A 24,793-nucleotide genomic window follows, 5' to 3' on the forward strand; every position below is an offset into this window, starting at 1 on the left:
TTAAGTCACCTCTGGTTTCATTTTCAGAAAATTTGGGGCTATTTTTTAATTATTAGGTGAGATTGTTGGCATTTAATGATTTATGAGATATCATAATTGTTGCATTGTGCAGCATTTTACACAAGTTTGGGTCAATTTAAGCAAAAGAAATCCATATTTGAGTCTAGACCCATGTATATGGATCTAGATAGATAAATGGATTTATTTTTTTTGCTTCAGGCATTCCAGTCTATCTCATCCCCATAACAATCCTGTATCCGTGACCATTTTCATACCGGTTTGCACTTTTTACCTTTGTCAACTTGATATAGACGCAGGGTCTACTCCCATCCCAATTTGCACTTCTAAGAATTTGCAGCACTTTATCAGTCACCGCGTGTTTACAGTATTTATATGGTGCACTTTACCCAGTCTATTTTTACAACCTCTCCATTTTAATCCATGTTTTTATTAAGTTTTTCTCATTTATTTTTATTGGGTAATGTTTAAATTTTTATAATTGTGCATGTCTCTTCTCTATTGTTGTGTTTTATATTGTTATTGTTTTTATTCGGGCTTGGCCCCATGTAAGCTGCCCTGTGTCCCCCTTGGGGAGATAGAGGAGGGGTATAAAAATAAAGATTATTATTATTATTATTATTATTATTATTATTATTATTATTATTCTCCACCATAATCCATAAAACCTCATTTTGTGGCCTAAAAAGCTTCTAGACCCGTACACACACCAACACACCTAGACACAGACACACACACACACACATATATATATAGAGAGAGAGAACTTTGGGGGCCACAAAATGAGGTTTCATGGATTATGGTACAGATAGACAGGAATGCTTGAGTTGGCATTAGTCAAACACATGTTTGTCCAAATACATGTAGCAAATCAATTTATTTCAGCTACAAAGCAGAAACACCAGGCATCTATAAACAAAGACTAACCACCTCATCACATTGAGAGGAGACAACATGAGTAACCATCCCTTTAAGGGAGAGAATCATCCCTTTTAGGGAGAGAATTGCTCCTTTTGGAGTTCTGCTTCCCCATCAGACACACACTTGGAAACTTAAGAACTGGCAATGCATTCATCTCACATTCATCACAATGTCAATACTACTTTTTTTTAATCAAGAGAAACAATAGTATCTGAAAACCAAGAGATCCCTTGCTCTGCCCAAAGCCCCTTATATTAAAGGAGACTGACACCAGTTAAAACCATGGGTTCCTATGGTTCTGACCCAAACCCCATAGGATACAAGAGACAATGCTCTGGGTTAAAACCATTGCTTTCAATGGGATCCTATTGTTCTGCATTGAACCCCATAGGATACAAGAGACTGCTGACGGTTGGGCAATGAAACAAGATAGGAAACTTTTGATGGTTCCCATCACACCTGTCTTTCAGTTGTAAAGATGAGAATAAAATGTGATAAGATGTAGGAGCTCTAAACACGATTGCTGGCCTGTGTTCAGAGTTCCCTACTTTCAGGACATTTCAACCTCTTTTGAACCCCGGAACATGTGATGAGCTCCATGCCTCTCCCTGCTTGAAATGAAGTTGAACTGTTCTGCCATGAGGAAATTTCTCAATGTGATGAGGTCAGATTGTTGTAGCTCTCTCTTTTTAGCACACTTCTGCCTCTTTTCAACCGCAGAGGGCTCTGCATGACAGCCGGAAGTAGTTTAACTCATGTGATGAGCTCAGTGCCTCTCCATGCTTGAAAAGAGGCTGAAGTGTCTTACGACTGGGAAATTTCTCAATGTGATAAGATGGTAAGAAATCGACATCATATTTGTAATGTACTCACAGCATGTCTAAACATGGTACATACAAACAGAACAATTTTTAAAATATGTGATATATGGTCCAAACAAAACATAATTAAAATCTATAAACTAAAACATGGTATGTGATACATATACAGTAGAGTCTCACTTATCCAAGACCCACTTATCCAAGTTTCTGGATTATCCAAGGCATTTTTGTAGTCAATGTTTTCAATATATCGTGATATTTTGTTGCTAAATTCGTAAATACAATAATTACAACATAACATTACTGCGTATTGAACTACTTTTTTGTCAAATTTGTTGTATAACATTATGTTTTGGTGCTTAATTTGTAAAATCATAACCTAATTTGATTTTTAATAGGCTTTTCCTCAATCCCTCCTTATTATCCAAGATATTTGCTTGTCCAAGGTTCTGCTGGCCCATTTAGCTTAGATAAGTGAGATTCTACTGTAATAGAAAAACATATGAGGAGTTTCATTTCCATTTGAACAAATTTTATGGGAATAAAAAATCTTGCTAAGGATGTGCATTCTTTTGCTGTAAAATGCAATTTTCCAAACCCTGTATTGAAGTGAATTGATACACTTTGATAGTTTTGAATTATGTATAATATTCTACTCATAGCCAACAAGGCGCAGCCAGCTATAACTCATATTTTTGCATTTTTTAAAGATTTGGTACCTTTTGGAAACAAACTCCACATATAGTATCAGTGCAAGTACAGAATATTTCCCCTATGTACTCATGAATAAATCTAGTAATTTTAGTCAAAAAAGCAACCCCCAAAATCTGAGTTGACTTATCCATGGCCCAATGTGAGTACTGTACCATAACTCGTATTTAAAAAGGGAACCATCTCTTTATCTGAGTAGAGTAGTGACAGGCAAGAGCTTTGTCCATAGCGGGAGATTCTAAAAGAAAAAAAAGGCATTAAAACTTTTTGAGAGTGAAGGACTACAAATATGATGTGTGTGTGTGTCTTAATAGCCAGGGGTGGGGAAGGAATAATAGCAATGCTGCCAGTTTCCCTTCCAGGCCGCAGTTGGTCCTCATTTTAAAGAAAGATCCAAGTATATGTCTCTAGTTGGCAAAAGTGACATTTGGAAATGGGAAGCTGTCATGACAGGGCAGCATTTTTTCCCTGCCCGTAAGTACTCAAAATGCCATTAGCTGTGCCTTTTAGATGAAAAGCAAGGAATGGGATTAGATATCTTATCTATATTCATTGCTTACATTACAAATGATGTGGTTTGCACTGTAGTCCTGCTTTTGATTACCAGCTGTCTGTTTGCTGTCGTTGGAGTAACTTTCCCAGCTTTGATTTTAATCACTTCTGTCAGATTGACTCAAGGCACCTTTTCATTTAGCTTCACTTTGCCACTTTTGCTCATAAAATACTGTGCTTTGTATATATTTTTGTCTTGCCTTTGTACTATTTTTGTCTTCCAGTTTCTAGTTCTGTCAGATATACTCCCATCCCTCTGCTTCAAATCTACTGAAGAATGCAGATGTTTTAGTTGCTATCACTTCTCAGCAACTTCATTTTAACACACACCTCAAATGAGTTTTAGGATGTATCTACACTGTAGAATTAGTGCAGTTTGACACTACTTTAATGGCCATGACTCAATGCTTTAGAATCCTGGGAGTTGTAGTTTTATGAAGTTTTCTTTGACAAAGAAGACTGATGCCTCACCAAACTGCAAATTCCAGGATTCTATAGCATTGGATAGAATGGCTGTTAATGCTATTAAAGATTTGATATTGGACTCACTGTAGCCTTATGGAAAATGGTTTGTTCTTCCCTTGAGACTTCAGTAGTCTAGTCACCACCACATTGTCTGTAAGACGCTAAAGCTCACTCAGAAAGAAGAGTTAGACTTGAGAAAGGGGCAGGAATGTAGCCAATCCACACCTTTTTCTAGGGTCCAGTGACCCTTTTACACTACACAATGATAGCACTATGATTCCACATTCACTCTATGAAAACCTGGCTTGGCAGTTGAGGAAGGGATATTTAGAATTATCATCCAAACTGTTCTCACATCTCTCCAAATTAACAAATGCCAGAATTGCAGCCAAAGCAGTTAACATGACATCAAAGTGTTGTAATTGAGACCCTTTCACACTGCAGTGTGAAAGGGTCTCAAGATACTTAAATAGACTTCTCCTGTACTATCCTGGGAAATGCCCACCTACTTGGCTCACTAAATTGCATTTTGTGGCAACAAAAGGGAAGCTTTAAAAGCAATATCAAATATCCTGAGAGATGCATCTGCCCATTTTTTCTTCTTCTGGCAACTGAAGACCCTTTTGTTTTCAATAAGCTTCTCTTGTGGCCATTCAAGCCAAGTGATGGGCAGTCTGATCCCATCATAATACACAATTAGCTTAGCAAACTAGAACCCCAATGCTATAAATGTATATTAAAGTACTGTTGGTGGTGGTCATGGAACTAGCCTGAAGTTTCAGGTTGTTCTTCCATGGAAAGAGATGATCCAGGATACCAAGCCAGAGCAACCAAAATCAAAGCAAGGTCTTTCCCCAGGACCCACAGAACTGAAGTCTACTGTGCTACCATGCCAGACCAACAGCGAAGAAAGCACACACAAATGGTGTGGAGAGCCTCAAAGTACCAAAGCAAAGGCATGGTAGACTGGAGGCAGATAGCTAAAAGACCTCCATTCACCTCCAATAATAGAAAGTAGAGCCCACAGAGCTGTCCGTGGTACTACTCCCTTGTCTTGTGGATTTCTGATATACTACTACTATGGATCAGAGTGTACAATAGATTTCAGAAGATCCTTGATGTTGCTTTGTGTGTGTGTATCTGTGTTTTTATATCTTCCCAGAATACATATTGGGACATCTTTTGAGCCTTGTGGCTCAGGATGATCATTTTTATGAGATATGCTTTGTTCATAGAATGGGACTAGTATGGACCAACTGAGGAAGTAGTAGTAAAAGAAGCAGTAACAAAATGCCTATTTTTCCACATAATTTGGCATGTTACTATGGACACCATTAAGGGAGAGAGAGCCTTGTCTATCTGCTTAGTCATGCCAATTATACAGCTACAGGAAATTATTAGAGAAATGTGTTGCCCATCTAGATCTAAATTATAAACATGCTACACTTCTTTGCATCAAAGTCAAAAATTATGAGTATCTAGATTCATTTTATGAAGCAACTAATTTGGCATTTTGGTGGCATTGATATACCTGAATGTGAATGTGCCTTGAAGTTGCTTGTCAATTCAAGCTTAGTCCATGAATTTATGTTCTGACATATAAATTCGACATAAGAACAAATCTACAGAACCTGTCTTGTTCATAACTCGGATTGCCTGTACGTAACAGGCCTCATCTTGCATTGCTTTCAAGATCAGACATCTCTGCTGAAAAGCAGAGATGGATTTCAACAGCATATGGTTGAGAAGACACAAGAAAGACTAACAGAATGATGAGAGTGTTAAAATGTGCAAGGTAAGCAAAACCAGTGCCTGCTGTAGAACTGGTCTGGGATTGGTTAATCCCTATAGTATTTTAGTGGAAGGAATGGAGAAATGAAGAATACTAAATTATCACCATGGTTTTTTTAAAGTTATGTATTATTTACAAACCCGGTGTGAGCTGTCAGGTCAAGTTAAATCAATTATTCACCATTTGTTCAATTTAACTTTGTATAAATCTTCATTTTCTCACTCAGCAGATTCCAAATTTACTACAAAGTCGTATGCCATGACCTTAATGAGAACAGACTGGGGAAGCTTACAGCAAAGAAAAAAATGAAAAAGAAAAAGAATGAATGAGCGGAAAGACTTCCACTTGCTAAATTTATAAGCAGTCATTTGAAAAATGATCAGACCATGGTTTCATTTTATCAGGAGTGTGGGCTTTATGCATAAACAGCAGGTGGTGTTTACATAGTTTTACATTTTGAGATGGATTAATCCATTTTGATTCTATTTCCAATATTGCTTCTCAAGACTGACTTGAAAATCTTCATTTCTTGCCTTTACAGGCTAAACAATCTCCTTTGGTATTCCGTGTATGAGGTTCGTCATGGAAATGTATGAACTTTTGGATGACCACTAAAAGAAAGATTCACTTTAGAAGAAGGTGTGTGATGGATTGAACCCAAGGCCTATTTTATCTATCTAGCTGTAGTAGTTGATGGCTTATATATGAACGTAGTGGCAAAGCCAGGTTGCTGAACAGTAACACTGCTTCCAAATTACGTTCAGCATCTCCAACCTCCTTAACATTTTATCTAAAATGCTGAATAGATTCACCACCTCATGGATGGACGAACCACCATCCACTAATGCTATCTAATACAGCAGTCTAATCTACATAGGCAATGCCAAAAGTTCTGTGTTCAGCTAAGACAATGTACAACATATTGGATCTGAAGAATATGTGATATGCCTTCAGTATATTTCCATCTATTTACATAGTAAAGGTAAAGATTTCCCCTGACGTTAAGTCCAGTCGTGACCGACTCTGGGGGTTGGTGCTCATCTCCATTTCTAAGCCAAAGAGCCGGCATTGTCCATAGACACCTCCAAGGTCATGTGGCTGGCATGACTGCATGGAGCGCCATTGCCTTCCCACCAGAGCGGTACCTATTAATCTATTCACATTTACATGTTTTCAAACTGCTAGGTTGGCAGAAGTTGGAGCTAACAGCGGATGCTCACTCCGTTCCCCGGATCTTTGAGAAAATCTCATTGTGGGGAGGAAGACGATGACAACAATGACAACGACAACAACAACAACAACAGTAGTAGTAGTAGTAATAGTAGTAATACTTTATTTTTATTCCACCCTATCTCCCCGAAGGGACTCAAGGCGGATTCCAACAAACAACAGCATACATTCAATACCTTTATAAAATAAAAAAATATTGTCATAAAATTCCAAAAAGACCCCACATATGAAAACAGCATTAAAAACCTAACATCAAATTAAACCTAATATCAGTGAATTGAACATAACATCAATAAATTAAACCAATATAGTCAAACAGAATCAGACAAGAATTATATAGTGACATAAAATCTAAATAAACATTCACAGTAATTTACAAAAGCCAACTGAAGTTCAACACATTTGTGTGGGTTGGATTATGTAGCCAATGGTGGTAAATTGGGCTGACATAAACTAACAGAGCTGAATTTCACAGAACATACATTCCATTTAATATCTAGTTTGAACGTCAATTTCTTATAAATGTAACAAGATCACAGCAGTGCCTTTCACACATTTCTTGTTGCAAAGCACTGAGCTGAGAGGGAAAGAACTGGACTACAACACCTCATCCCACCTCATCACTTGACAGTGATAGTCATATGTCAGAATCCTAGAGTTGGAAGAGACCACAAGGATGTTCCAGTCCAACCCCCTTCTGCCATAAAAGAAGACACAATCAAAGCACTCTTGACAGTTGGCCATCCAGCCTCTGTTTAACAACCCCCAGAGGAGACTCCACACTACAAGGCAGCGTATATCACTGTCAAATAGCTCTTATTCTCAAGGATATAGCTGTGAGGTTAGGTTTAACCTGTTTCTTGAAACTGAAATCCATTATTTCTCTAGAGCAGCAGAAACAAGCTTGTACTGTTTTCTTCATGAACATCCTTCAGATGTTTAAAGGGGGTCCTCATGTCACCTCTCCAGGCTGAATATAACCAAGAAGACAACTTCTTTAAAATTTAAACTAACATCCATGCATGGATTCAGGACTAGAATTACTTCTACATGCAGCCCTTGGGGTTCCCTATGCCGCCCCTCAAATCCCCTAGCCCTCCATTTTATATATTAAATGGCTTTTGCAATTGCACTTACAAATTGCCTCAAATATCCAAAGGCAAGCAAACCCTTAGACATCTTCCTTTGCATTGCTAACTGTCTTCTGCTCTCGCCTTTTCAACATATTGTTCCTCCAAGCAGAGTAGGTCTGGAATATGGAGTGCTGGCCGCCATCCCACTGTTTTGGATAATGAATAAAACCAGCCATCAGTGAATGCTGCCCCTTAGAGATTAATGACTATAGGGGTTTGCTACAGTATTCACTGTAATTTTAAGTGCACATAGTTAGTACACACTGAACATTTGCAATGAGGGAATGGGAAAAATTTTCCTGCCCCTGCTGCCAGCTTTAGTGGACAGGAAAAGGAAGTGGAATTCATTCCTGGACATGTCAAGACAGACAGCAAGGAATCTTGAATGGCCCTTGGCTCTTCCCAGCAGCCAGCAAAAGAAGTGAATGTCAGTAACTTTATAATGAAGATTGAGGCTGGAGCCTGGGTGTCCTGGCTCACTGCATTTGCTACTTCACAGCCTTGTTTTCCCTTCTGGAAAGAGAAAAGTAATCACAATGGTCTACTTCCCAGGGTATTAGGAGATCAAAGACTGTACAGGAGTTAACACAATGAACATTAGGCATGTGAAAAAGAAGGAAGCTAGAGACAGAAATTATTGGAATAATTGGAATAATTTTAAAGAAGTTTAATTTTCCAAAAGGTTTTCTATAGATGGATTATAGATCCATAGAGTTGGAAGAGGCCACAAAACCCATCCAGTCCAATCCTCTGCCTGGCAGAAATACACAATCAAAGCATTACTGACAGAATTGTTCTATTTCTGGCTCATTCTGGTTTAGCATATATCCATCCATAACCTGCTTCCATCCAACAATGTGCAGCTTTAAACACATGCATACACAAACTCATATTTATTTTTATACACAGATTTTTCCCCCTCAATATTGTCTAGTATCCTGTTAATTCCTTGCACTCATGCAAGTTCCCTGTTTGGAAGCAATTGGACATTTTTACCCAATGTTGAGTTTTTATCAGCTCAAGTTTTGCATGCAGTGCCAATGAGCATGGATATTGTGCAGGATACATGTGGAAATATGCATGCATTGTATGTACAGGTGCACATGTACCTTTGACTGCACAATATTCACTAATGAGGCTGATATGAGTGTGAAGTTACACATTATTTTCTCAATGTAGGATCTTGGGCAATAGTCTTCCTTCTACACAACTTTCTCCGATGCAGTTTTGATGCAACACTACCTGCTTTACAAAATAGTATGCATTTTTGTAAGCAGCATTTTCTGAGAGATAAAGTTTTCTGTGCAGTTTTTGAGCCAATAACTGCATCATAAAATTTAGGGGAAACATATTCAAATATGTTTATATGAGAAATGCAAGTTTGATTGTTGTGCTAAAATCCCCCAAACCAAATGAAATAATGTCCCATCCTGAGGATTATACTCGCATTTTGTCTCACCATTGACTCCCAGAATTAATAAGTTTCTACAAGTGTTTAATTCAATGTGATGAAAATTTTAGAAGCTGTTAAGAAGAGGCAAACTGACAGTGAATGCAATTTTCATAAACCTCTTTCAAGGTGCATCTACACTGTAAGAATTAATGCAGTTTGACACCACTTTAACTGCCATGGTTCAATACTATGGAATCAGTTGTAATTTTACAATGTCTTTAGTTTTTTCCACCAAAGAATGCTGGTGCATCACCAAATTACAACTCCAATAATTCCATAGCATTGAGCCATGGCAATGTAAGTGATTTCAAGCTATATTCTACAGTGTAAATGTACTGGAAGACATTTACAAAAAGTTGAATCTGCTCCTAGGCTGAGTTATAGTTTGAGGCTTTTGGGAGAATGGGACTCATTGTGGCTTTTTAAAATGACAGAAGCCTGCCAAGATGACTCAAAAGTCAACAAGAGGCATCCTGGATGGACGTCTGCTTTGTCAAGAGAAAATGCCCCAGGGCACAATTTAGCTTTGTAGTATCTTGCCAAGTGAGAGGACAAGGGTTGAATTAGGCCTACAGTCCATAAGAATGTTTGACCCCCCCCCCCCCCCGCAATACCTCAAGAAGAAGAAACAATGCATCATTCATGAATAGTTCCTCCGCAAAGTCCTCCAATTGCCCACAACCAATGAAATTATGTGGGAAATGATTCCCAAGGAAATCTCTCGTAGAACTTTAAAGCCATATCTAAGATGTCTCGAAACTCTTTACTCATTGCTCGGTAGATTAGATGTTAATGAGCCGCATGAGTTTGTAATAAATAAATAACATGGAACATAACAGCTGGGGCAAGTCGTTCCTTTGGCAGATGACGAAAACCGTCAAACCCAAAGGAGACTCAGAGGGATTGCAATGAACTAACTGGGTCAGTGGTTAAATAGAGTGGGGTTGTATTTGTCACACTCAGTATCCCTTTGCTTTTCATCGACTTGCATCATTAAATGGAGCGACAAAACTCTTATCTTTCCAAGCCACCGCTCCAACAGAACTGAAATAGTGTTTGCAAAATCAAAATTGAGTGAAAGGTCACCAAAACACATTCACAATCATGACATTTTTTTTAAAAAAAAAAGTAGAAGTAGGTCCTTTGCAAATTACTCTTTGCAAAATCATTCTGTGTTTCCACTTTCTCAATAGAGATACAAAGGGGAAACTAATACAAAAGAAAAAAAAATAGTGTAGTTTATATCCAGTATGCAGATAAAATTGTACAGTATAACTCAAGGGCATGAAGCTTATCAGGCCAATTGATGTAAATTACATTTTGAGGGGTAGTTTTTTTGTAACAAATATGAAAATCTTAATCCCTGTTGATGAAAACTACTAACAATAATGTTATATATCAATCTGTAGAATTCATTGCTTTATTCGCCACTCCCTGAAATTCCTATCCCTGACAAAGTATCCATAACTTGTGACCCATCAAGCAGACCCACCTATTCATCTAAAATTACAAAAGGAGAGAGAATACGTACCTATCATATTAACTCTATCGTTGGCTGGCTCTATTTGGCTTGGTGGGTCACAAGCTGCTCAGGCTCGATACAACCATAAGCATGCCCTTTAAATTTGCCACAATTCATCAAATGATGAGCAATGCTAAACTCCTCATATTCTTTCCATACTTCTTCAGTTAAACATGTCAGAGGATGCATATTCCTGGAAGAGCAACTGAGTCATCCCATTTGTTGACTTTACACCCTTCTTTTCCCATCGTTTTCACGCAGCATGCCTTATACCACAGGGCTTAGGAGGCAACCGTTATAAGTGGCTTGATGAAACCGCAATTGTTGGTTTGGTCTTGTTTTGTTTTTAAAGAAAGCTATTGAGGGTTTGTTTGGATTAATTTATTGCATTTTATGATTACCTCAAAGCTCAAACATTCTGAACTTTTAAAAAAATGTTCAAGGTGAAATATTTATTTTCATATAATATTGGTTGAATCTCCCTTATCCATAATGCTTGGGACCAATGGTTTTTCAAGGTTTTTTTTAGTTTTTGGAATACTTGATATTTGATGAGGGAAAAATAAGTAGTGGAAGACTCTGGGAACTGCACTTCGATTTACTCAAAGTTCCTGTAAGACTTACCAGGGGGTCACCAAAAGAGTCGTGTTGTGCCGAGACTCTCATGGCCAGTCATCACATCACTTGGAGGATCTGAGCAACTGCCCAGAGCCACCATTGCTTGAAGTATCACAGTGGCATCACCACTGCAAGATTTTGAACAAGATCTGGTGTGAAACTCTGAAATAACTCCCACAATTCCTAACAGCTGGTAGGAGTTGAAGCCCAAAAACACCTGGAGAGCCCAAGTTTGCCCATGTCTGGTTTAACCCATACCTGTTGTGTTGTCTCTTTATTTCAGAGTTTTGTAATGCAAAGGATTTTCCCAGGATACAAGAAATACACATGTCAGATGGCTATGAGTCTGCATGAAGAAATGTAAAGCCCTTTCTGTGTAGGCCATAGGAGGAAAGAGCGGATCAACAGGGAGGAGACTGGGAAGAGGAACATCCGGAGAAATGTTATCATAAATGCTGGGTGTATCTTGGAATCACCGGAGGCATTAGCTAGCCTACATAGGAAATCTGATACACATGCTGGCTTTGTTCTGTAACACTTAACATTCATGATTCCAGAGAGAAAGGCAGAGAGAAATTCCAGGAGTAATTATTATCTCTTCATTTCATTATGATGCTCAGGTTGCTGTGTGACAAATTGCATTTCCCTCCTTGGGACATGTCTTTGCAGAGACAATGAATGTGTCACACATGTTTCACCAGCTGACTCCACTCAGGAATGAACACAGCAGCAAGGAGCCAACGGTGCTTTCAGGGAACCTCTTCTCCATGGACTCATCTGGGTATATTTGGCAAAGAATTATGGGAATGGGAGAGTCAACTCTACACATTCACTGGGGTCAGGGGCACAGGACACCCCCTCCCCCAAAAATGTGAAAAGCCATGAATTTTAAATTGTCATTGTCTTGGATTCTTCTGGAGTACCCTATTTCGAGTTTTAGTATTCTTTCTGGCCATGGGCTCAACCAGTGCTACTTTTCCTTTTTCCTATTAAAAATGCACACCTGCATGAATTATCAAAGAATGCATGCACATTAAAGAAAAACACTCAAATGCATTTTAAAAAGCCATTTATTAGCACATGTCTCTTAAAGTGACATCATTCCCATTCACTGCTAGTTGACCAACTAACTTCTCCCATATAGACCATCCTGGTAAGTGTTGTCGAAGGCTTTCATGGCCGGGATCACAGGGTTGTTGTATGTCTTTCAGGCTGTGTGGCCATGTTCCAGAAGTATTCTCTGGACTTTCCACAGATATTTACCTTCCTTGCCTAGTTTATCGATGCCCCACAACCTCTGAGGATGCCTGCCATAGATGTGGATGAAACGTCAGGAGAGAATACTTCTGGAACATGGCCACACAGCCCGAAAGACATACAACAACCCCATCCTGGTAAGGCCAGTCAGTTTTTGTATGGCCTTCTTTGCCCATACAACCAGTTTCTGGAATGGTTTCCTGGCAGAAACTGGACTCTAGATCTTGAGTTTTTCCTGGATGCTTTCATATGAAGACCCATGTGCCTATCCAGGCATTTTCCTAATTATCCCCCTTGCAGTTCCAGCCCAGCTTACCTGTTTGAACGTATCTCCTTCTATGATCCACCTCGAAGGTTGAGATTGTCAGGGGAGGCCCCACTCCGCTTGCAAGTGCGACTGGTGGGGATGAGAGACAGGGCCTTCTCAGTGGTGACCCCTCATCTGTGGAACTCCCACCCCAATGAAATCAGATCAGCCCCCTCTCTCCTGATTTTCAGGGGGGAAAATTAAGACATGGCTTTGGGCCCAAGCTTTCAGCCAGTAATGGGAGCAGCGCAATAAATGATTACAAATTAATGTGATTGACAGATTGAATGGCCTTGGATTATGCTTAAGTAATGTTTTAATAACTGATGTTTTAATTGCTGGGATTTGAAGAGTATTTGTATATTTCCTGAATTTACATGTGTATGGCATCAAATCATTGCCTGTTGTAAGGCTGCCCAAAGTCCTCTTTGGGGTGAGAAGGGTGGGGTACAAATGTGGGAAATAAATAATAAATAGTTAACATTAACCATGGATGTATTTACATTGCAGAATCAATGCAGTTTGACCCCAATAACTGCCATGGCTCAATGCAAGAGAATTCTGGGCATTGGAGCTTTACCAGCTCTTTAGCTTCTCTGCCAAAAAGTGCCTCTTCAAACTACAACTGCCAGGATTTTCATAGCACTAAGTCATGGCAGCTAAATTACACTAGTTCTGTAATCTAGAGGCACCACATGGGTCCTGGGTTTTAATAAATTGTTTTTAATCAGTCTTATTATTTCTATCCATATTATTCTGTGTGTGTTCTTCTTAGCTGCAAATTTGATTTATGTGGTTTTATTTTGAGCCACTTTGAATTTTTGAAAAATAAATAAATAAATAAACAAGGTGGACATGAAGGTAAAAATGTTCCTTTTGGAATATAACCTCATTGTATTCTTGTGAAAAAAAATTAAAAAGTAAGAGGCAACAGGTCATAACTTCTAGACTTCTAACCCATTTACTCATTAAGATCCTGGCATATACTTTGCCTGCCATATATCTTACCCTACTTTTCTCCATGGTCTCCTGTTCATCTCTCCCTTATATCTTCCAATGGAGGCCTGTGCTTCTTGAGTTACTTCATCTAGCCAGGCATGTTGTTCGTTCTCGGATGAGGGTGGCAAGATGAGAAGGGACTGTTTCTAAGGAAGCAGCCCTGGGTTGACTTGGCAATGCTTCTCCGGAGCTTTCTCTACAGTTGCCTAGCAACATTGGATCTCCAGCATCCTCCAGCCGAATTTCTCTTTGGCGGATAAAACAAAACGAGATGGGATTATCCCCGGGGTTAACTTCTTTCAACCATCTCTAAGATGCAAGTCTTAGTAAAAATGGTCCGAGTCTGGATATTAGGAACTCTGAATTATTTCATCCAGTCTTATACATGAAGAGTGTGTCTATGTTGTAGAATTAATAAAGCCTGACACAACTTTAGATGTGATGGAATCATGGGAGTTGTAATTTTGCAAGGTCTTTAGCCTTCCCTGCCAAATAATACAGGTGCCTCGCCAAATTACTACCCTCAGGATTCCATAGCATTGAGCCACAGCAGTTAAAGTGGTCTCAAGTTGCATTAATTCTAAAGTGTAGGTGCTCTCTTGGAAAAGTTCTCTGAGGTGACAAAGCAAAACATTCCAGTTGTGCAAATGTGAATACTAATCAGTGGATGTGTTGGATTGCAAAGAGAAAAAACTAGAGGGTTTTCTACTTTTAATGGTTATGTAGATCAGTGGTTCCCAACCTTTGGTCCTCCCAATTTTTTGGACTTTAGTTCCCACGGTTCCTAACAGCTGGTAAGCTGGCTGGAATGTCTGGGAGTTGAAGTCCAAAACAACTGGAGGACCAAAGATTGGGAAGCACCGATCTAATCAGTACTTTTTTTATCAGTTGGCATGACCTGCTGAAATCTCCTCTTCTATACAACCATTAAAGGTATAGATTCATTCCTCAGTTTTCAGTTTGGCAATCCTAGAAGATACAGGCTCGTGGTACCACGAGAGTGATCGAACAGAAACAGGGATGCCTTTCTAAATATGGGGTTGGGTCCCATAACTTTGGTCATCACCAGATCGGAACGTAGGTTGAGGAACTGCAAAACTCCTATGGGTTGGAGTACCTGTCTTTCCTTGAGGGGGAAATGGAAGAGAGAGAGATACTGAAACTTTTTAAAGGCAGTTGAAGTTAGGCAGCCCTACCAAATTAGAAGAATTGGATGTTATTCAGTGGTGCCCAGCAGGCAACCCAAAACTTTGCCTAATTTGCTCTACATTCTTTCTCTTTCTCTGGAGTCAAATCTTCTTCTTCTTCTTCATTCAGTCAGTCATTTCCGACTCTTCGTGACCTCATGGACCAGTCTGCGCCAGAGCTCCTTGTCGGCCGTCGCCGTCCCCAGTTCCTTCAAGGTCAACCCAGTCACTTCAAGGATACCGTCCATCCATCTCGCCCTTGGTCAGCCTCTCTTCCTTTTTCCTTCCATTTTCCCCAGCATCATGATCTTTTCCAAACTTTCCTGTCTTCTCATGATGTGGCCAAAATATTTCAACTTTCCCTCCAAATCTACACTGACTATTTAATGCTGTTTGAAGGCATGTTTATATTTATTTATTTGTTTATTTATTTATTTATTTTTCAAACTTATATGCCGCCACTCCCCTAGGGCTCGGAGCGGCTTACAAGAACCGGCTAAAATCAACAATTTAAAGACCATCTTAAAAACATCTTTAAAAACATCTTAAAAACATCCTAAAAGCACCTTTTAAAACATCAACAACAGAACTCAAAAGCCTATCGAAACAGGTGTGTCTTGCATGCCCTGCAGAAGGCCGACAAGTCCCGCAAGGCACGAACTTCAGGTGGCAAGGTGTTCCACAGAGATGGCGCCACTACTGAAAAGGCTCTGCGTCTAGTTGCAGTTAGATGCAAAGTCTTAAAACTCGGGACTTCCAGTAGGTCTTGGTCCTCAGAACAAAGGGATCTCTGGGGTTTGTAGGGGGTGAGGCGGTCCCTCAGGTACATCGGCCCTGGACCATGTAAGGCCTTGAAGGTAAGCACCATCACTTTGAAAGTGATCCGGTGCTCAATTGGTAACCAGTGCAGCTGCCGTAAGATTGGTGTTATGTGGCATCTTATTGGGACTCCCGCAAGGAGCCGGGCAGCTGCATTTTGCACCAATTTGAGCTTCTGGATCACCGACACAGGAAGGCCAATGTAAAGGGCGTTACAGTAATCCAGTCTCGAGATGACTGTTGCCTGGATCACCGTAGCCAGGTTGTCCCTAGACAGATAGGGGGCTAGCCGTCTAGCCTGCCGAAGATGAAAAAAGGCAGTTTTGGTAACGGCAGAGACCTGGGCCTCCATCATCAATGAAGGGTCCAAGAGGACTCCCAGACTCTTTACTAGTGAAGACGGGCGTAGCACTTCGCCATCCAGGGTTGGCAACTGGATATCCCCACTGCCCGGTCAGCCCAGCCATAGGATCACCTTCTTATATGACACATTACAAATACAAACATGCGCTGCACTGCACATAATGGGCATTAAACTGGGCTGTGGCACAGGCTGGTTAGCAGCCAGCTGCAACAAATCACTCTGACCAAGAGGTCATGAGTTTGAGGCCAGCCCATTCCTGCGTCTGTCTTTGTCTCTGTTCGGTGTTATGGCATTGAATGTTTGCCTTATATGTGTGCAATGTGAGCCGCCCTGAGTCCCCTTCGGGGTGAGAAGGGCAGAATATAAATATTGTAAATAAATAAATAAATAAACCAGGATAAGCAATATGCATCAGTATGCTTTAGTATAAATTGATTCCATAGTGAAAGTAATTAAGGGTGGAGCACATATGCACATGTATATAATAACATCAATTTCTCCGTGGTTATAAAGCTGCAGATAACAGCCCCATCCACACTGCCATTATAATGCAAACTGAACTGGATTATATGGCAGTTTAGACTCACATAATCTAGTTCAATGCAGTTCAGTTTGCATTATATGAGTTGACACTAACCATATAATGCAGTGTAAATTGCATTATATGGCAGTGTAGATGAGGCTCAAGGATCCTGGGACTAAATCAAGGCCAGGCTTTGTGGTACATATAAGCACAATCCAAGCCTTGAACCTGATCCAGGGTTTTTCATCTAATCATCTGCAGACTGAAACCACTTTCTTCTTGAAGACATCAGTGTAGAAGTGCCTGGTGTTTCAAAATACATTTGGACATTCTGAACAGTGAAATGTATTTGCAACCACTCTTTAGGCCATTGATATCTATGTCTTCAGAAAAGTAGCCATAGAAATGGTTTGGGGAGCTGAACCTGACATTAGGAGTGAATCCAAGTCTCAGAGACAAAACAGTCCACCTGTTTTCTTCTGCAAGGGATTTTGAGAATGCTAACACTGCCATCACGTGGCTATAGCACTAAATAGCACATTGGCAAGACAAAGTCATAACTAGGTGAAAGTTCAGCACACCCATGAATAGCTCAGGGGCTAATGAACCCAACCTGATGGAAAAATCAGAGGAGGGGAAAATTGCTCCTAAACTATCAGGTTAAGTGAAGGGCATCTTACCTTTCCTTCGTTGTAATGGTGTTGGCAACATCGTGGGAAAGGTCAGGGAAGATGGACAACTGAAAGAGAACTGGGAGAAGAGAAATGAAGACCAGGAATCACCAAATCCAAAGACACCTGCCATTTCCAGATTTATATCAAGAAGAAGTAGTGCGAACAGAGCTTGGGATCCTGTTTATGACTTACACAACTATAAACATCACTGCACAAACAGTTGTGATTTTTTAGAACATTGCACTAAACTGGTATCTAGTCAGGGTTGGGCAAATGTTGTGATGATGGCTTGGCTTTGCCAAAATCCATGGTATTCTTTAAAATAACATTGCAAAAAAAGAAGGTCCTTGGCTCAAGCAAGCAACATGCAACTATGCTTTGTCCTTAAGATACCCACCTATTTTATCTAACAATGGTACTAAATCATGTAATTCTGGGATAACTACACCAGCATAATTTTACATTGTGTAACTATTGAACAGGATCTCTGAATATACAGTGCAGGAAAAGTGGCAGAAGGTAAGGAGAGAAGGAAAAGAAAAAGGGAGGGAGGAAAGTAGGGAGAAAGAACATTGCAATATTTTGGATTTTTCCAGATCTGTCCCACCCAATGCTAGCTGGCAGTCCAAGCTCCCGACAGCAAATTAATTACTGGGAATAGAACAGCTCATTCTCATGCGTCATAACTATGGTGGCTGAATGGCACCAGGTTGCAACCAACAAATGATCCTATCCAGCCAAGGATCATGTGCAGAATGATCTCACCATCCCTCAGGATGAGTTCAAGACCTGATAACATCAACAGACACTCCTAAATTGCATTACTTGGCTCTGCTGCTTAATGCTCTTATTTGGGGGATGAGACATAGTTGTTTCTGTGCCTCTTCAAGTTGTTTCAGACTTCTGGTGACCCAAGAGCCAACCTAACATCAGATTTTCTTGGCAAGGCTGTTCAGAGGGGCTTATCTTTCCTTTCTTCTGAGGCTGAGAGATCGTAACTTACCCAAAGCCTCTTGCTGAGTTTCCAAAGTAGAGAGGAGATTTCAGCCCTTCTCTCCCATGGAATCATGGGAGTTGTAGTTTGACAAGTTCTTTAACTTTCTCTGCCAAAAAGTGCAGATGCCTCAGCAACAAGTCATGACTACATAGTTTTGTTCAATGGAAGTTAAAGTGGTGTCAATTAGCATTCATTCTACAGTGTAGGAACTCTCTGGAATTTTTTTTTTAAAAAAAAAAACAACAACACTATGAACTGAGAGTTGTTTTCTGGCCCCTGAAAATTGCAATGCACGGAATGCAGGAGGGAATTTGTTATAATAACAGATGTTACTGTAGAGAAGACAATAATTCCTCACATCCCATTCACAAAAATGTAGCATGAGCAAGTCTTGCAGAATACCTCCGTGAATCAACTAGCACTGTGTCCTCAGAAACCTGCAGAACAAAGTGGCCCCATAGACCTGTCAGTCACCAGGAACAGCTCTGTCCAGCTCTTGACAGATAGAGGGGATGGTGGCAGAAAAGAGGGCATTCTTGGTTGATCTTTGAGGCTGCAAAGGAACATGAATGCAATGAACTCGGAGACCTTCCTTCTGCTCTACTGTGAATGATTCATGAGCAGTCTGAATGAAGGTGAGGACAGGTGTTAAATATTTGACTTCCTTTCCTTTGGTTTTCCTGTTCCTCCGCCCGAGGGAGGCTAGGTTGATCCATTTGTTTGCTGGCAGTGACAGGTTCTCAGGAGGCTTTAGATTTTTAAGTAATAACAGGGTCTGGGTTCAGGAATGCCCCTGCGTTTATTGATCATCAAGACACCATAAGCTATGAAGGCAAAGTTTTGGCAGTTCGACACAGAAAAGAATTTTTCACCTGTCAGCAGGGCTGACGCATGTCCCTGATAGTGACTGGTAAGGTCACTGCTTGTATTGATAGCACTTACTTTCTTAAAAATAAAGAAACTCGCCTGCACGGGACATGCCATCATTATTTCCCCAGTAACTATTTTTCATCCTGAGCCGTGCTCCAGCATTTGGAAGACAGCAAGTTTAGTGGGAAAGTGGAAGAGCAGTGCCTTGTGATGGATGGGAGGAAACAGCAAGAAGTTTCACATTGTAAATTGTTGGGTTTGGAGGATGCCTTTTTTAAAAAAAATGAAAATCCAGTGGTCAAAAAAGTTACATTCTAAAAGTAATTAATTTTGTTACCCATTAGAGTGGTTGGAAAGTGATTCATCACTCATAGAATCATAGGATCATAGAATCATAGAATAGTAGAGTTGGAAGAGACCACATGGGCCATCTAGTCCAACCCCCTGCTAAGAAGCAGGAAATCGCATTCAAAGCACCCCCGACAGATGGCCATCCAGCCTCTGCTTAAAAGCCTCCAAGGAAGGAGCCTCCACCACGGCCCCGGGGAGAGAGTTCCACTGTCGAACAGCTCTCACAGTGAGGAAGTTCTTCCTGATGTTCAGGTGGAATCTCCTTTCCTGTAGTTTGAAGCCATTGTTCCGTGTCCTAGTCTGCAGGGCAGCAGAAAACAAGCTTGCTCCCTCTTCCCTATGACTTCCCTTCACATATTTGTACATAGCTATCATGTCTCCTCTCAGCCTTCTCTTCTGCAGGCTAAACATGCCCAGTTCTTTAAGCCGCTCCTCATAGGGCTTGTTCTCCAGACCCTTAATCATTTTAGTCGCCCTCCTCTGGACGCTTTCCAGCTTGTCAACATCTCCCTTCAACTGTGGTGCCCAGAATTGGACGCAGTATTCCAGGTGTGGTCTGACCAAGGCAGAATAGAGGGGGAGCATAACTTCCCTGGATCTAGACGCTATTCCCCTATTGATGCAGGCCAGAATCCCATTGGCTTTTTTAGCAGCCGCATCACATTGTTGGCTCATGTTTAACTTGTTGTCCACGAGGACTCCAAGGTCTTTTTCGCACACACTGCTGTCAAGCCAGGCGTCCCCCATTCTGTATCTTTGATTTCCATTTTTTCTGCCGAAGTGAAGTATCTTGCATTTGTCCCTGTTGAACTTCATTTTGTTAGTTTTGGCCCATCTCTCTAGTCTGTCAAGATCGTTTTGAATTCTGCTCCTGTCTTCTGGAGTGTTAGCTATCCCTCCCAGTTTTGTGTCATCTGCAAACTTGATGATCGTGCCTTCTAACCCTTCGTCTAAGTCGTTAATAAAGATGTTGAACAGAACCGGGCCCAGGACGGAGCCCTGCGGCACTCCACTTGTCACTTCTTTCCATGATGAAGACGACGCATTGGTGAGCACCCTTTGGGTTCGTTCGCTTAGCCAATTACAGATCCACCTAACCGTAGTTTTGTCTAGCCCACATTTTACTAGCTTGTTTGCCAGAAGGTCGTGGGGGACTTTGTCGAAGGCCTTACTGAAATCCAGGTACGCTACATCCACAGCATTCCCTGTATCGACCCAACTCGTAACTCTATCGAAAAAAGAGATCAGATTAGTCTGGCATGACTTGTTTTTGGTAAATCCGTGTTGACTATTAGCAATGACCGCATTTGTTTCTAAGTGTTCGCAGACCACTTCCTTAATGATCTTTTCCAGAATTTTGCCTGGTATTGATGTGAGGCTGACCGGACGGTAATTGTTTGGGTCGTTCTTTTTTCCCTTCTTGAAGATAGGGACCACATTCGCCCTCCTCCAATCTGCTGGGACTTCTCCCGTTCTCCAAGAACTCTCGAAGATAATTGCCAGTGGTTCTGAAATAACTTCCGCTAGTTCCTTCAGTACTCTTGGGTGTAGCTGATCTGGCCCTGGGGACTTGAATTCGTTTAGAGTGGCCAGGTGTTCCTGGACAACTTGTTTCCCTATTTGGGGTTGGATTTCCCCCAATCCTTCGTCCATTCCGTGTTGCTGAGGTTGAAGATGGCTTTCTTTTTCTGAGAAGACCGAGGCAAAGAAGGCATTAAGTAATTCTGCCTTTTCCCTGTCCCCTGTCGCCATCACCCCATCTTCTCCTTGCAATGGCCCTATCGCCTCCTTTTTCTTCCTTTTTCTACCAACGTAAGCAAAAAAGCCTTTTTTGTTGTTTTTTATGTCCCTGGCAAGCCTGAGCTCATTTTGCGTTTTAGCCTTGCAAACCTTTTCCCTACAGGTGTTGGCTATATGTTTGAATTCTTCTTTGGTGATTTCTCCCCTTTTCCACTTCTTGTGCATGTCACTTTTGAGCTTTAGCTCAGTTAGAAGTTCTTTGGACACCCATTCTGGCTTCTTTGCACTTGTCTTGTTTTTCTTCTTTGTTGGCACTGTTTGCATTTGCGCCTTGAGTATTTCACTTTTGAAAAACTCCCATCCATCCTTAACTCCCTTATTTTTTAATATCGGCGTCCATGGAATGCCACTCAGTAATTCCTTCATTTTTTGGAAGTCAGCTCTCTTAAAGTCCAGAATGCGTGTTTGACTTGTCTTAGTTTCAGCATTCCTCTGAATCTTGGTTTTGAAAAGGCATAGTTCACATGGCTTGTTGTAACTTGTTACTTTTCAAAACTATTTGAGCAGTTATGATAAAAGAATGGGGAAGCTGAGCTACAAATGGAATGTGAACATAGCAAATAAAAGAGTTCTAGCTGTCAAGAATTTTCAATGCCTTTCTCTCTGCAATGCTAGAAACTTGAGGACTCTGTTCTTGTTTGGACAGACCGCACCTGGAGTTCCACAAAAACTGGGATGCTGGGATTTGTAGTATAGTGCCTCACTAACCTTAAAACCCAGGATGTTGACATCATAGTTAAAGTGAAATCATGCATGCTATAAGGTGAAAACTCTTCAGGTTATTCAAATAAAAAGAGAACAACACAGGCCTAATGAGCTAAAGGAGGCTGGAGAAATGAAGAGGTCTTGGAAGGCTAGAGACACTTTCCATATAATCCAGTTTCTGAACCCAGATTATCTGCTTTGAACTGGGTTATACAATTCTACACTGCTATATAATCCAGTTTAAAGTAGATGGTATGGAACCAGAAACTGGACTATATAGCACTGTTGATAGGGCTGGAGAGTTTACAACAGTCCACCAAAGGATCTTGCAACAAAGGGAGACACCAGCATGACAGTTAATTTGGAATCATAGTACCATCGCTGTGTATCTTAGAATCATAGATTTGGAAGAGACCCCAAGGGCCATCCATGCCATGCGGAAACATACAATCAAAGCAATCCTGACAGATGGACATCCCGTCTTTGTTTAAAAACCTCCAGGGAAGGAGACCACATTGCCCTCTGAGGCAATGTATTCCAACATCAAACAACACTTACCGTCAGCAAGTTCTTCCTAATGTTGAGGTGGAATCTCTTTTTAATATAGAATGAATTTATTGCTCTGTGTCCTACTTTTTGCAGCAGCAAAAGCAAGCTGGATCCATCTTCAGTCTGACAGTCTATCAATACTTAAGCATGGCTATCATGTTCCCAAGGAAACTTTTTTCTCAAGGTTGAACTTATCCAGCTCCCTAAACTACCCCCCATAGGACATGGTTTTCAGGCCTTTTACCATTTTGACTGCCCTTCTCTATACACATTCTAGCTTTCTTGAATTGTGGTACACAAAACTGGAAATAATATTCCAGGTGAGGTCTTGCCAAAGCAGAATGGAGTGATACTATTACCTCCCTCAATCTAGACACCAAAGCATCTTGCAGCAATGGGTCAACAACTACCATTTTAAAAAAAATGGGGACAGTGCTCTTGCTTTGGGATTTGCTTCTTTGCCTTAAGGCCTAGAGATGGGAGACCAAGCTCTGAAACCTGGAGAGTCTTCTCATAGTACTATTATCCCAACCTGTGATCTTACTTTGAAAGCCTAGAAAATTTCCATCAGCTTTAGAGCAGCTGTGCTGATAGCAGGAAAGGGAGATATTTCAATCTTGTGTTAAAGCATATGATAAGTTGGCACAGCAATGAGTGCCTGTCGTCATTGAACTGGCAGGTGGGGAAATCCTATGCAAATATAGGCAAATATTGCTGACATTTAGATCAACTTGTTCTGATGGAAGAGAATGCTAACATGAATGAATTTGAAACACTGCTCTGATTGATGTTACAAGACTGTCTTTGGATAGATGATCACAAGAGATGATTGGATGCAGATTTAGGACTCCCTGGAGTAGATCTAATGTAATCAATGGTACTTAAGTTAATGAAAATAACAAGCCCCATTAATTTCAATGTATCTGCTCTAAGTATGGCTAAGTTTGAATCCAATCCATTGTATCTAATGTTTATGACCTAAATCTAATTGTTAGTCCCACTCAGAGAACCTATTCAATCAATGGCATTTACATATAAATGTCAATTTACCAAGTTTCCAATGGGTCTACTTGAGTTGGAGCTAACAATCAGATTGAGACTAAAGTTGTTTGGGGCCCTGACAGCAGTTGTTCAACAATATCAGGCGGCCAATCCTTTGCCTGTTCCTGAGCTAAAACACCTTTTAGAGGTGCCAGTGAGATTAATGTGATCTTACTTCATGGTAAAATTCATGGAGTTGCAATAGTGGCTGCCCCCCTTGATCTTCAGACCACTTACAGTCTATATTTCTGACATTCTCCTGATTTTTCACCATTATAGTGCAATCCTATGAAAGTCTACTCATCAGAAGTAAACACAGTTTAATGCAACTAAGGGTCCCTTCCACAAAGTCATATAACCCAGAATATCAAGGCAGATAATCCATAATATCTGCTTTGAACTTGGTTATCTGACAGCCATTAATCCAGTTCAATGTGGATTTTATTCAGCTGGGTGAAAGGAGCCTAACTTTCAGCTTAAATTAGTGTGTATCAAACTAAACTTGAGTAGGTCTTCCTCATTAATACCTTTTGCCATCTTGGCCACACTTTGATATTGCTTAGCTAAATATGTCTACATTTTTTAAATCTATGAAACATTGAAGAGTATGCTGAAAATAGGTGGCCAATGATGGAGCTTGATTAATGAGAACAACAGATTCAATGTAGAGATTGGAAAGTGTTCTCTTAGCCCAGAAAAAATTACTTGGTTGTACGATACTCATATTTTAAAAGTATAGAAAGCCTTCTGTATTTCTGCAGAGTTTGATAACCTGAATTTTCAACCAGAAACAATTTTCTGATTTGTTAAACTTGGTGGGGTTTTTCTTTGCATAGTATGTTCAAATATTATTTAAAACTAAATATATTCTAATCTGTTTTAACAATGTGCCTTTTAATATATTTGTTTTGTTGAATTCTTTAATGAATGCAGTTTTAGCTGGACCATGTTTTAATTTGCTTTGTAAGTTGCTTTGACCCTTGTGCTAGCTGAGCTGCTGACCTGAAGGTGAGTGAGACAGAGTGAGCTCCCATCTGTCAGCCTTAGTTTCTCATGCAGGGACATGAGAGAAGCCTCCCAGTAGGATGGTAAAACATCCAGGCGTCCCCTGGGC

The sequence above is a fragment of the Anolis carolinensis genome, chromosome 4 (genome assembly GCF_035594765.1).
Source record: "Anolis carolinensis isolate JA03-04 chromosome 4, rAnoCar3.1.pri, whole genome shotgun sequence".
NCBI lineage: Eukaryota > Metazoa > Chordata > Lepidosauria > Squamata > Dactyloidae > Anolis > Anolis carolinensis.